The sequence below is a fragment of the Amblyomma mixtum genome, chromosome 9 (assembly GCF_055824585.1).
Source record: "Amblyomma mixtum isolate Tamu chromosome 9, ASM5582458v1, whole genome shotgun sequence".
NCBI classification, from domain to species: Eukaryota; Metazoa; Arthropoda; class Arachnida; order Ixodida; family Ixodidae; genus Amblyomma; species Amblyomma mixtum.
In genome coordinates, this window is record NC_143020.1 from 65,478,066 (window position 1) to 65,491,613 (window position 13,548).

Genomic DNA, 13,548 nt, shown 5'->3' on the forward strand with positions numbered 1-13,548 from the left:
CCACTCCGTTTCCAACAATGTGCGTGCGTCATCATTTCTGTGCGCAGATCTCGAGGCGCAGAAATGGCGCCGCTAACAAAGTGGAGCGGCGCGTTTCATGTTGAACATTTATTAAGTGAGTTCATTTTGGTGTTTCACGTTGGTTTTTTATGTTCTTGGCATTACAAAAGAAATGCCTTTCTCCAGTGCGCACTCAGGATTTGAGTATTCAAGTTTTCGGAGGGACTGCAACCCCAAAAGGTCGGCTGTTGTTTCGAAGTGTTCGCGGAATGTAAAAACTACAGAATTCCTCTGAATTCTGCATGAAATGGGAGAGCTTATCCCTCTCCTCTTTTTCTGCCTCCATTTGTGTTTCGTTATTTTTTGTAGTGTTTATTATTTGTTTTGTTTTGTTTTTGTTTTTAGATCAATGCGGGGACCCGCATTGGAGCGATGCGAAAGGAAAAGGCCCTCATTCTATATCAACGTCCATGGCTGTTGTGACGTCTAAGTGTATTTTTTCGCGATTTATCGCGCTTAATGAACTAATTACACTCCATCAAGCAAAATATTCCCACGGCAACATCTAATCATGTACTATATCACACACCACATTTTCACACATTTATCTTCTCAGAACGACGTAATAGTGCGGACATAATTGCGGACAATTTGTGCTGACGTGAGAGAGCCATATAATGCACTCGCATTAATTAAAAAAAATGAAACAGAAACCTGCCCTCAGTCTTTCGATCTAAACTGCCTAACAGCCAGTTTTGTACATCTTCTCCTTTTGAGTCGACGCCGAAGTAAGAAAGCACGAAAAAGCAGCTAGTGCGTTAATATTCGTTCTGCAAAAAACTTCTGAACCTTTTTTTACTCGGAAAGCGGAAAAAAGATGTGTGTTCAGATTTTCAAGTAGACTGACTTCGCGTCCCCTCTGGAGTCAAAACTGCTTCTTTATTTCAACAGAAAATAAAAAAGTACCTCTCGGCTCCCCTACGAAATTTTCTTTGGGGTAAACTTCTAATTCCATACAACCAAGCTTTGGTGTTTGCTTAAACATTTAGCTGCTTCGAGAAGAGCAGGAAATTTTACATAACTTCTATCCTTCATTTCAGTATTGCTAGATCAGTTAAGTTAAGTTCAGTGAAGTTTATTTCAGCCATGTACAATGGCTGAAAAAAAAAAAAAGCCGCGCACGCGGCTTAGTAAAGCTCCCATCTCCAGTGACGGTTCGACTCAGCGATGGAAGAAAGCGGTAAAAACAAAAACAAGAAATTACATGAATTCACAAATGTATACCTTATCTTAATAATGCATCACTGCTACACGCAGGCAAAGGATAAAAGACTAATCGCATCACATGAATACTTTGTATACTTACGGTTGGGTACTTTTTATTGTTTTGTAGGAACATACTTCTGGCACTGTTATATGAAACGGATAGAATGGATGAATTAGTGAAAGTGTATCTCTTTATGAACGACGGTATTACACATCTTAGTGTTTGAAGTTTACAATTACCCGCCGTGGTGGCTGAGTGGTTATGGTGCTCGGCTGCTGACCCGAAAGACGAGGGTTCGATCCCGGCCGCGGTGGCCGAATTTCGATGGAGGCGAAATTCTACAACCACGTGTACTGTGCGGTGTCAGTGCACGTTAAAGAACCCTAGGCGGTCGGAATTTCGAGAGTCCTTCACTACGGCGTCCCTCACAGCCTGACTCGCTATTGGACGTTAAACCCTAATAAACCAAACCAACCACTTCCACGATTTGTGCGTGGACACGGTACATACCAGTATGCATAGTATGCAAGAACGGCATTTTCCCCTGCATTCGAAAGGTCAGTTAAAAACTTAGTGTCACGGTGTAGTTGGGATTTATACAGCTGAATCACAAGATACTGATAGATGACTATTGCATCCATAATGCGGTATTTCAAAAATAAACAACTTGTAGGTGCTAAATATGTAGCACCGGCGACTGCTCTCACCGCGTTTTTTTTTTTGTAATATTAAAACCTTCTGAATATTAGTTTGCGTCGTTGTACCCCAAACCAAGTTAATATTTAACACGAGAGTCAAATATAGTACATTACAAGTTTTCCCCTAGTCGGTCTTATTATATCCCCATTTTCTTCTTTCTTTTAAACCTCTAATTAAGTCGCCGTATTTTACGGTTCATCGATTGCAGTCTATTGCGAAATACATGACCACATTATAAACTGCTCTGCTTTTGACGCACAATGGCCAGCGTTGACATGCTGCTGAACGCCGAGTGCTACAGCTAATACTCTTATAGGGCAACTGCACCACTTTCAAAATAATTTGCAATATTCAAGGATTCAAATCTACATAGGCTGCAGGTAAAGGATAGCGTGTTTTTGCACTAGCATTCAAAATATTGACGAAACCGACGATTGAATTTTGCGCTTCTCCTCAATGCGGCAGACGAGTGCGGGGAAGTTCAGTGTGACGTCACGGAAGGTATGATTTCAAATTACCGCTGTCGGCAGCCCCACCCTGCCGTGCCTCTTTAGAAGCTGCCAAACAACCCTCGGCGGGGTTTGCCTTCGGTGGTGTTGGTTTTTATTGCGCAAGCAATACTGCGCCAGGTTTGCAGCCGTCGCGTAACTCCCGGCGGTGGCCACGGTTGACCTTCAGCCGCAGCGAGGTCAAACAGATGGAGCGCCGTTGCCATAGCAACCGTTTCAGCCGCGCTCCACCAGGCGGCAGGACCGTCGCTGCGCCGCCGCCGCTGCCGCGCGCCTAGTCGCACGCTTTCGACGCATGTGTCCGAATGTGGTGAGAGGAGAGAGGAAGCGGGAGCGAAACGGGGGATAAATACGCGCGTTCGCCTTGGGCAAAACAGTTGCTGCTTGCTTACGCAACTTCCCCGGTTTAGATAGACAGATATAGACAGATATGTTCATTTGAGTGTGCCGCAACAGCCAAGTGGCCTAAACGAGCGCACACTCGGTCAGATACATCAGAATGACCACTTAAAGACATTTAAAACCAGGCATGAAAACAACAGTTAGGCAAATATGTCCGTGTCAATAACCGTTTTGTTACACAGGATTTGTAAACGAGTCATTGCAGAGATGGCATGCAAAGCGGGATAAAATGTGTCGAAACGTTTTGGGGCTTTTGCATGCGGCACACGAAAATTCAGCGACATCAGTAATGTCCTACAGTTAATGAAACCACGCACGACTTTTTGCAGAAACTGCACGTCACGTATGCGCCGCCTGTCACCAAGGATACACATACTGAGATCTGCCAAGAGAGAATCATAGTCGTAGAAACGACGGCGACTAATATATCTATCATAATAGATGCGTATGAACTTACGCTGGACAATTTCTATTTTCGTGCAATAGGCGACAGATACGCTATTCCAGGCTACTGACGCGAACTCAAGACGCGGTCTCACAAGGGCACAGTATAGAGTGCGTAGACATTCGTGCCGTCGAAATTTTTTTGTTAGTCTAGAGATAAGACCAATATGCCTAAATCCGCGTAACACAATTGAATTTACATGCAGTCTAAAATCAAGCCTTGAATCAACAACACCAAGGTCTCGTACATGGGCCAGACGAGAAATTTGACCCGCCAAAAGCGTATAATCAAACGTAACTGTGTCGCGTTTCCTAGTTAGAGACAGGACGGAAGTCTTCTTAATATTCAGTTTTAAGCGATTCACCAAACACCAATTCTCGACGTTGTTAATGTCAGCTTGCAATGGGCGGCAATTCTCAATATCTCGAATATTACGGAATAATTTGAAACCATTTGCGAAGAGCAAAATTCTAGAGTTCTTGACACCTAACGGCAAATCATTAACAAACACTAAAAACAACAGCGGTCCTAAGTTGGAGACTTGAGGCACTCCCGAAGATGATAGAAATTCGTTCGACACACAGCCGGAAAATCGGGCCATGTTACGGCGGCTTTCAAGACAGCTTTTGAGCCACCTGCAGTACATGGGGCAAAGTCCGTATCTTTCCATCTTCATCAGAAATACATGGGAAACCATATCGAAGGCTTTAGTCATGTCAAAGTAGATTGCATCTACCTGACCACGATTAAATACCTGTGGTTCGGTATAATCAAGAAAGCTGCATAAATTCGTTTCCACAGATCAACCTTTTAAAAAACCGTGCTGCAGAATAGAGATCTTCTGTTTGAAGTATGAGCCCATGCGTTCGTACATAACCATTTCAAAAACTTTCGCAAAGAACAAATTAGTGACAAAGGTCGAATCTTGCTTACATCACAAGCATCGCCAGACTTGAATACAGGAATAACTACTGACAACTTCCAATGACAAGGAAAAACACCAGTTCGCAACGATAAGTTGAACAAATGCGGCACACAGGGCCAAAAATGTCAGCGCATCCTTTGATAACGAAGCTTGGAATTTCATCGATTCCTATTGAAAGTTTTGGCTTAAGTTTATGAATCGCCGAAAGAACCTCATGCTCGGTGACAATATCGTAAGCTAAACAGTCAGCACGGTCTTCAAGAGTGATAATATCAGTTGTGTTATCACGGCGCACAAAAGAAGAGCTGAACTGATCAGCAAAAGCTTGGCACACATCTTGAGGTTTAAAACAGATGCCATCGCGCGTTTTTGTCACAGCAGCACTAACCTTATAATTTCTTTGCTTGCGCACAAAATCCCCAAAACTGCTTGGTTCTTTTTTAAAGTTCTGTTCAAGAAGTTTGTGGTACTCGGCTTCATCACGTGCAATCAGTTTTTCACAATTTTTGTGCCCAATGAATATATTTGGTACCAATATTCACTTTATGATTTCACGTAGAGTTTGTGATACCTCTGTTTTTTCTGCAAGTAATGTCTCAAATCGTGCGAAAACCAGCAAGGAAATCTATAATTCTTCGATTTACGGCGAGGTATACATTTTTAATTAAACCCAGTACAAGTGAAGTAAGTAGCTCAACGCCTGTGTTTACATCCTTAATCTCAAGCAATTCTGACCAGTCGTAAGCCAGAAGATCATTGGACAGCCTAAGGAAATTGCCATACGCGTATCTAAATTTTTCTGGTACCAGCTCACGCACTGAACGAAAAGACAAAAAGAACGACAAGGCAAACGGGCAATGATATTTGTATACCAGAACAAGAGGATCGCGCACCACTTGCACGCCAAAAAGAGGCACATTAGATAGAATTAGGTCTAAACTGTTTCCAGCACAGTTCCTCATTGTATTACATTGATATAAACCATGAAAATTACTAAAATCAATTAAAAATTCGGCCTTTTCTCGAGTTACTATGCACTCACTAGTGACCAAACCAGTGGACCAACCTAACTTAGAGAAAGAGAGAGAGAGAGAGAGAGACTCTTTATTGAAGTAGAGAATTTAGCCGGCGTTTAAAGATCGCTGGCATGCTACTCTGCGTAGGGAGGGGAATTAGGGAGATAAAGACAGAAGGAGAGCAGTGTGGAAGAGGTAAAAAGATACGAAGATAAAATGCGGCCATGGAATTGGTACTAAGGATGCAATGGCGGGTATTGATGTAACCTATGGACTGATGGAGTGCATAGTCCGACAAATGGGCTGACGAAGTTCACTGCATGAAGATTGCATGAAATTATACCTTTTCATCCAAATTTACCCACGATCCTGTAGGCGACATGCCTGACTATCCTTATTTTGATTACCCCCCTATGCCTGACATACGTTTCGACCCTAACGGAATAATCGCGTTGATTGATTCTATGAAACTAACCTCATCTGCTGGTATAGATGAAATTAACACAAAAGTTCTCAAGAATACTAAACACGTTGTAGCTGTTCTTCTTTGTCGTATCTTCCAGCAATCACTCGAGTCCGGTATTGTACCCCACGACTGGAAAGTGGGGAAAATCATCCCAGTACACAAAAAAGGCCCCCCATCGTCTAGTAAGAACTACCGTCCCATCTCCCTCACTAGCGTTCCCTCTAAATTAATGGAGCACGTAATTTACTCACACATCATGACCTTCTTGCAGTCTGTCAGCTTTTTTGACCCTTCTCAACACGGATTCGTGAAAAACCTATCCTGCTCTACCCAACTGGCCCTCTTTACTCATGACATCAGTTCTAGTATGGACACGAACGAACACGCCCGTCGACGCTCTTTTCTTAGACTTTGAAAAAGCTTTCGACAAAGTCTCCCATGAACGCCTCTTATTTAAACTTTCGCGCCTAAACCTCCACCCACTAGTATACGATTGGCTCCGGAATTTTTTGACTAACCGTCAGCAGTTTGTATGGGCTAACAATCATGCATCTTCCATCTCCCCTGTTACCTCCGGCGTACCTCAAGGCACGGTTTTAGGACCTCTACTATTTTTAATTTACATCAACGACCTCCCAAGTAATCTATCTTCCACCGTTCGTTTGTTCGCCGACGACTGCGTCATCTACCGGAGCATCACTTGTAACAGAGACACTTACCATCTGCAGTACGACATAGGACTTGTGGAAGAGTGGTGCGCAAACTGGCTGATGTCTTTAAACGTTAATAAAACAACGCTAGTATCATTTCATCGTCGTCAATCGTATCCTACTCCCAATTACACCCTTCGCGGTTCCATGATAACACACGCATCTTCATATAAATATTTAGGTATTAGCTTTACACAGGATTTCTCTTGGACCACCCACATAATGAACATAATCAACGAAGCTAACCTTGTTCTTGGTTATCTAAAGCGTAACTTGCGTTTGGCACCTGCTTCCGTAAAACTGTCCGCCTATTTAACTCTTGTCCGTCCTAAACTTGAATATTCATGCTCAATCTGGGACCCCCAACAAATTAACCTAGCCAAAACCCTTGAGTGCGTCCAGAGCCGCGCGATAAGATTCGTATATTCTGATTACTCATATCATACGAGCGTAACAGCATTGAAAACAAAAGCTAACCTCCCCAGCCTTGAATCCCGTCGAAAAATAGCCAGACTTTGCCTTTTCCACAAGTGTTATCATTCGCATTTCAGCCAATCTGTTATCACCCCTGCATACCGCCTTTCACTTCGCATCAGTCATCCGAAAGCTGCTCATACACCTCGAGCATCTACTTCTGCGCACCTAAAATCATTCTTCGCCCAGACCGCAAGAGACTGGAACGACCTCCCCGCTGAAGCTTCCATCCATCCTGGCCTGGAATACTTCAAATCATTCATCACTGATTTTTTTCTTCAATGATATGTATGCCCACCCCTCATGTAATGCCCCTAGTGGGCCTTTGAGGTACTAATAAATAATTACATGAAGGTAGCGTGCAAGTGAATTTAAAGCTTATCGAGATGTCCAATATCTTTTAAATATGTGAATTGAAAGTTCATTGCAAGTCTCTGCTACCTAAGGCAGGCTAAGGGAAGGAAGATTAAAGTCCCCGTAGATGTGAACCTTGTACTTCGAAAAAAAACGATTTTTCCCCAATATCCCAAAAAATGTTCGGTAGAAACGTTGGGAGCAGAATTTGGTCGAAAGTAGTAACAGCCGACTAGATAGTGCGATTTGTCACACGTTGGAATTTCCAACCACACACATTCTTCGTATGTCTCCAGGTCTGGTCTCCTAAATGCATTTAGCGCAGAACGGCGGGCTATCAGAACTCCGCCCCCGTATTTAATACTGTCAGAATACACCCTATCGGCCCTGAAAACAGCGTACTCATCTGAGAAATGAGACGCACTTGAACATGATGAGTTTAGCCATGTTTCCGTCAGGCACATAATGTCATACTCACATTCGTATGCTTTCGCGAAGAGAGCTTCCCTTTTAGTTCGCAGCCCTGTCGTGTTTTGGTGATACAGCTTAATTTCTTGTGCCATTTTCGGATGTAGTTAGAGCACCGTTAGGGTCATGAAAGCGCCGTGAGGACCACAGCTTTCCATAAAAAGGGTGAAATAAGGAATTATCAGGCCACACTTCGGGTTTGCTCAGAAGTTCAAATAAATGCTCATCCAGAGAAACGTGGAAGGAGCAATATGTATCGTACTTCGTTTTCAGTTTTGTGCAAGTAACAACCTTGTCACCTACTGTGTCCGCCAAAAGTTCCTGTATGTCCGACGCCGTTGTTATCGGGTCCAGGCGAGAAACAAATAAGCTTTTCTTCGCCGGTAGTTTGGGCGCTACTTTAAGCAAGCATGGCCTGCTTAGCTGTGCCAAACGTTGCTCGAGGCCGAAGTGGTTAGCTCACCGCTTTCGACGGGCGTGGCAGATGAGTACTCTGGTCGTGAGCAGGAAGCTTCCATGGAGGGGCCGACATTCCAGCAGGCAGATTTGCCGCCCCGGCTGAAGCGTAGCTGCGAGATTCCGGGCAGTCGGAATGCGAACACTCACTCTGGCTGTCGGTACGAAAAGATGCACTCAGGCCACTCGAAGCTTCACTCAGGAGCGCGTTTTCCGCTCGAAGCTGTCGCACATCATAAATTTACGCATCCATTCGACTAGCCATTTTTGTAGCATTAATATAACACTCGGAGAAGCACTGATGGAATCTGAGTCTTGAAAATCCACGGAAGAGCGCTGCACTTCGGGAGGCGTTTCCGTGTCGCCAGCTCCGCCGATAAGCTCTGCCGCAGAAGGATCACGCCGCTTCACGCAATGAACACATTTGTACTTGCAGGTCCCGGATTCCATGAGGATGTATTCCTCGGCCTGTATGTTGATGCATTTGCAGTGAAAACGCTGCCTGCAAGACGCGCACGGCAAAAATTGCTGCCTACCACGAATGGGCTGCGAGCAGCGCGCACATGCGTCCGCATCGGGCGCCATGTTGATGACGTATCCCGAGCTAAACTCTAAACCGTAAAGAGCTAAACTTTTAACTAGAGCTATACCCCAGCTAATTTTTTTCCTTCAAAGTAGGTGTTTGTGCATTGGAATTCCACCGATACCTTCGGTGACGTCATCATGCGCCCTCAACTTGGCGCTGTGATGCGCGGGGAAGCTTGAAGGGCGTCGAGATTTCAATCGGCGATGACATCACTAGTTCAAATGCTAGCCCAAAAAGACTTTGCATGCTTTACCTGGAAGTTTTACACATTCAATTCTTTTAAGCTCGTCGATTTCTAAACCTGCGCACTTTACCTTCAACAACTCTCGCCGGCCCTTCTTTCTTACTTTACTGTCACCTAAGTTATTCGCATTTGCTCCAAGTCCATTCCTTCGCACTTGAAGAAAAAGTTTTGCGTACGTGAAAACCTCAAAGCAAATCTCATTTATTCGTTCCTCACAAATAGTCTGAGCATCTATATCGAGGAAAAGTAATGATGTATAAGTGGCTCCACGCCCATCGCCTTCAGACTGTACGGAAAACGGTAAGTAAAAATCTAGATGCATCTTGATGTGAATAGAAAGGTTCATAAAATCTTTTAATCCGTTCTGATCGCGCTTTGAAGAAATATGAGGTATTTTAGGGTTCCAGTGGTTCCGAACGGTGAGGCAGGTACTGAAAGTTTATCTATAAAATCCAACTGTCAGATCATGCAACGCACGAAACTGATAACTTCCGTCGCTGCGGGGAAGCTATGGATTCAACACAATTTCACCTAACCAATTTTTTTTTACTTGGTAATCGGATGCAATCTAATGCAATCTCGCATAATCTCTTGCTAAACTGGAAACACGGGACACAAAGAACGCGGGTCAAAGAACGAACCCGGGTAGAGTAGTAACTCCCAAAGCTATATTGTTGTCTCATCTGGCTCCGAAGCTTGTACAAAGTAATCTAATCTGCTCAGCCCTACTGGTTATCCCCTCTTCTTGCCACATGTGTACACTGGACACAACATTCGCTGAGTTGCACGAAATGGACGAGGCTTGATCGTTCGATGCAAACATCTTTCGGTGTTGTGTTGTGCTTCCTGTCGATTGGCTGTTGCCTGTTTTATCTTTTAGGGTGCATATCCCCGAACCCCGCCTTACGCCCCTCCCCTCACTTTCTACTTCTTGGGCACCGTTTTATTACTTCTGTCTCTTCTCTAAGCTGTTTCCGTTGGGTATATATCAGGATTCCGGTGGTCTTATTGATTTGAGTGCCATGCAACTAACCGAAATATTCGGCAGTAGCTGGCACCGTTCTGCCGTGGTGGCTCAGTGCTTTTGGATTTCGGCTGCTGACCCGAAAGATGATAGATCCCGGCCGCGGCGGTCGAATATCGATGTAGGCGAAATTCTGGAGGCCCGTGCACTGTGCGTTGTCAGTGCACGTTAAAGTACCCCAGGCGGCCCAAATTTCCGGCGCCCTTCACTACGGTGTGTCTCATAGCCTGAGGCACTTTAGAAAGTTAAGCCCCATAAAATAAACCAAACCAAACCTGATCGGCGCTCACTGGTACCGTTCTGCTGGGTTATCCCTCCTGTATAAAAATGATCTACAGACTTTCAATATACATTTTGTAGACTCTCAAGCCATCATTTAGACTTTTAATTTGTCTATAAACAGTCCATCAGTCTGTTAACTGTCTATAGAGTAAACTTGATAACCGCCGTAATTTTTTCGCGTATGCACTATAGACTATTTATAGACTAAAGTCGATAACCGCCTTAATTTCCTTTTTCTATGGACGGTCTATATTCTCTCTGCAGACTAAAGCCTATGACTGCCTTAATTTTCTTCCGTCTATAGATGTTCCATAGGCCATGTGTAGAATAGTCTATAGCAGCCTTAATATTAAAGGTGGGAAAGACGGGTGTGAGAATTCAAGGATGTGTCCATCTCTTAGAAACACCGTTAGAAGCGCCTCAAAGAGCATCGTCCTCTACGTGGTTAGCACCTGCAATTTATACATTTGCCGTTAGTATTGGCATGAAAAAATGCTGTGACGCAACAATAACAAATGCAGCATTTTTTTCGTTCCTCCCCATACACCTTCTGCTTCGGAGCCGATGACACGCTGATGTCGCCCATACCAGTTTTTTGAACAAAAACACAGATAAAACAAAGGTTGCGCTTTGCAACTTGTTAATTATTCGAAAAGTGTGGCACATACTATTCGGTGGGAGACGCGGCACGCATGGAAAAAGTACTAAGATTTTTTTTTTTTTTTTCACGAATACAGTAGTCGTTTTAAAGCGCGAGTCGAGAACTTAAACTTTAAACCAAGTGCCCTCTGTGGTCCCGCATATCAGATAAAGATGCATACGGCAAGAGCGCGAATGGTAAAGATATGACCGTGAAATTGATTTGTTCTACTTTTTCCCCATATAAGCGCGAGACGGCGGAAAATCATTCTAGCGCTAACGACAGTGTGTGCGGATTTGTCGGTGTCGAGGGCGTATTCTCCAGTGGATTACGTTGGTTAAGTTTTGAACGAAATCCAACTTAATCATCCGCTCACGCTAAGTCCACAGGATTATGTTTTATGAATTTTGGTCCCCTAAACCACTCTAAGACGAGCTGTGCATGCAGAAGAGATTATCTGCTCAGCGACAACCTTCCTATCCTCGTTTTTAAGTTGCTTTAAAAGCAGCGGAACCTGCTTATGCCTGTGCCGCTGTGTTGTCCTTAACGCGCGGAAAGCCAGACGGTGCCAAATCCGTTATGGTAAGCTGCTCCTCGCGAGCTGTCTACCGGCTTTTTCGTGTTGCATGGCAGATGCACGGACAGAAATATCAGCCCGTGAATGACGGCCCAAATGGAACCATGCGTTAGCGCCGCGTGAGCTTGATTTACCTGGCGCCTCCGGAAACACAGCACGGGATGTTTGTCAAAGTTGCAGTCAAGTGGCGCTCGAGAAGCGGTAATAGTGTTTTATGATTTATGGGAGTTTAACGTATCAAAGCGACTGTGGCTATGAGGGACGCCGGAGTGAAGGGCTCAGGAAGAAGTTCAACCGGTTGGGAATCTTTAACGTGCACTGACATCACACAGCACACGGGTGCCTTTTGCGTTTCGCCTCTATTGAAACACTGTATCCGCGGTCCGGTTCGAACCCGGGTACCCCGGCTCAGTAGATGAATGTCTCAACCACTGAGCCAACGTGGCGGCTGCTATGGTAGGCAGCAAACATTTCTTGAGCAATGACTTTTACAGAATAGCAAAGTTACTCTGGTCCCACTACGACCCCGGCGTAGCTTCTATTATCACGTAACCATTACGTTAGCACTGTACCTCGCGAGGCCTTCGTCGTCTTCACGCAGCGTGCGGGCTGTGCGCCCCACCTCTGCGTTAGTGCAAAGTTGAAAGCTGGCTTTTGAAGGAAGGAAATGGCGAAGCAATTGTCGCAATCTCGGTGGACACCCGAACCGCGCCGTAAGGGGAGGGAGGAAGGTGGGAGGAAGTATTCTCCGGCGGAGTTGATACAGCTCCCTTCTCCCGACAGGTGGGAGGCCTTGCTGGTCAGCTCGGACCCCAAGATTCAAGTACGGGCAATCGAGCTGGCCAATCAGGTCGCCGCCAGCCATCGGCTAGCGGCTATCTAGTACCTGTCTCCTGCAACCTGTTCTCGACGCAATAAATGTTTTGGAATCCAGTTCAATTGCCACAAATCTGTGCAGTATACACCGTTAGGTATCTGAGTAAGGCGGCCGACTTCCCACCAGCTGCCGTGAATGCTTCCACCCCGATAAGTTTGATTCCGACCCTAGAGCTGATATTTGGCTGCACGGTTCTCGGCGAGGAAAACATGAGCGCCCTGGACACATGCAAAGCGCCGTGGTAGGCCTGCTTTCAGAAATAGACGCGCATGATACAGTTCTTAAGGAATGGGCGCCACTTTTCACGAGCTTAGTATATTTGCCTGTAATGCAAACATTCAACTATATTGCCGCGAATCTTTGTAATGTCTGTTTGTTCATTCTTCAAAGCTGCCGGCACGCCGCTTTATCGCTTTGTTTCTGGTCCAAGAAGCGACCAGATTTCTCTATTGATCGCATCCAGGCATTGCTGATTCCGCGTTGTTCCAGAATGTTTTAGTAACTTTGCACGCTTTATCTCGACAGTTGGCTATCAGCTTTAAATACAGCACGGCCGAAAGCGTCGGGAATTCGGTTCGCCAACCATCGAGCTCGCTTGTGGCTACGCCGCCGCCGACTCATGCAGTCCTTTGCTGGCACAAGTCAGCCCAAGTAAAGAGTTTAGTTTAGAAGCAATTCTTTTCCTGCTCGCTGGACTGCGGTCACCACTACGTGACAATATACTACTGCCGCAAACAACAAGACTATGGCTGTTGATGGATAAAATTCTCAAACGAATTGTCGCAAACACACACAGAAGTTGCAACAGAAGCTGCGACGGATTTGAAATCTGAAGCAATCGCATTCCACTCGTAAGGTAACCTAAGAATCCACTTATTTTACGCCAGGTTTCCTTCCCTCAATATCGATGACAGATATGGAGCACGCAATAAACAACTGTGCTTGCATTCATGCGGAAATCGAGACGATGTAGACATAAAAAGAATTAACTTCATTTTCAGTACATGTTTTGGAGAGAAAAGGGTGGAGCTGGGAACTGTGCGCTATAAGCCTCATTCCTAACAGTGACAAATGCTCTTTTCAAAGCCACAGTCTACAGTAAGCAGCACCTCCGACAATGACCTGTG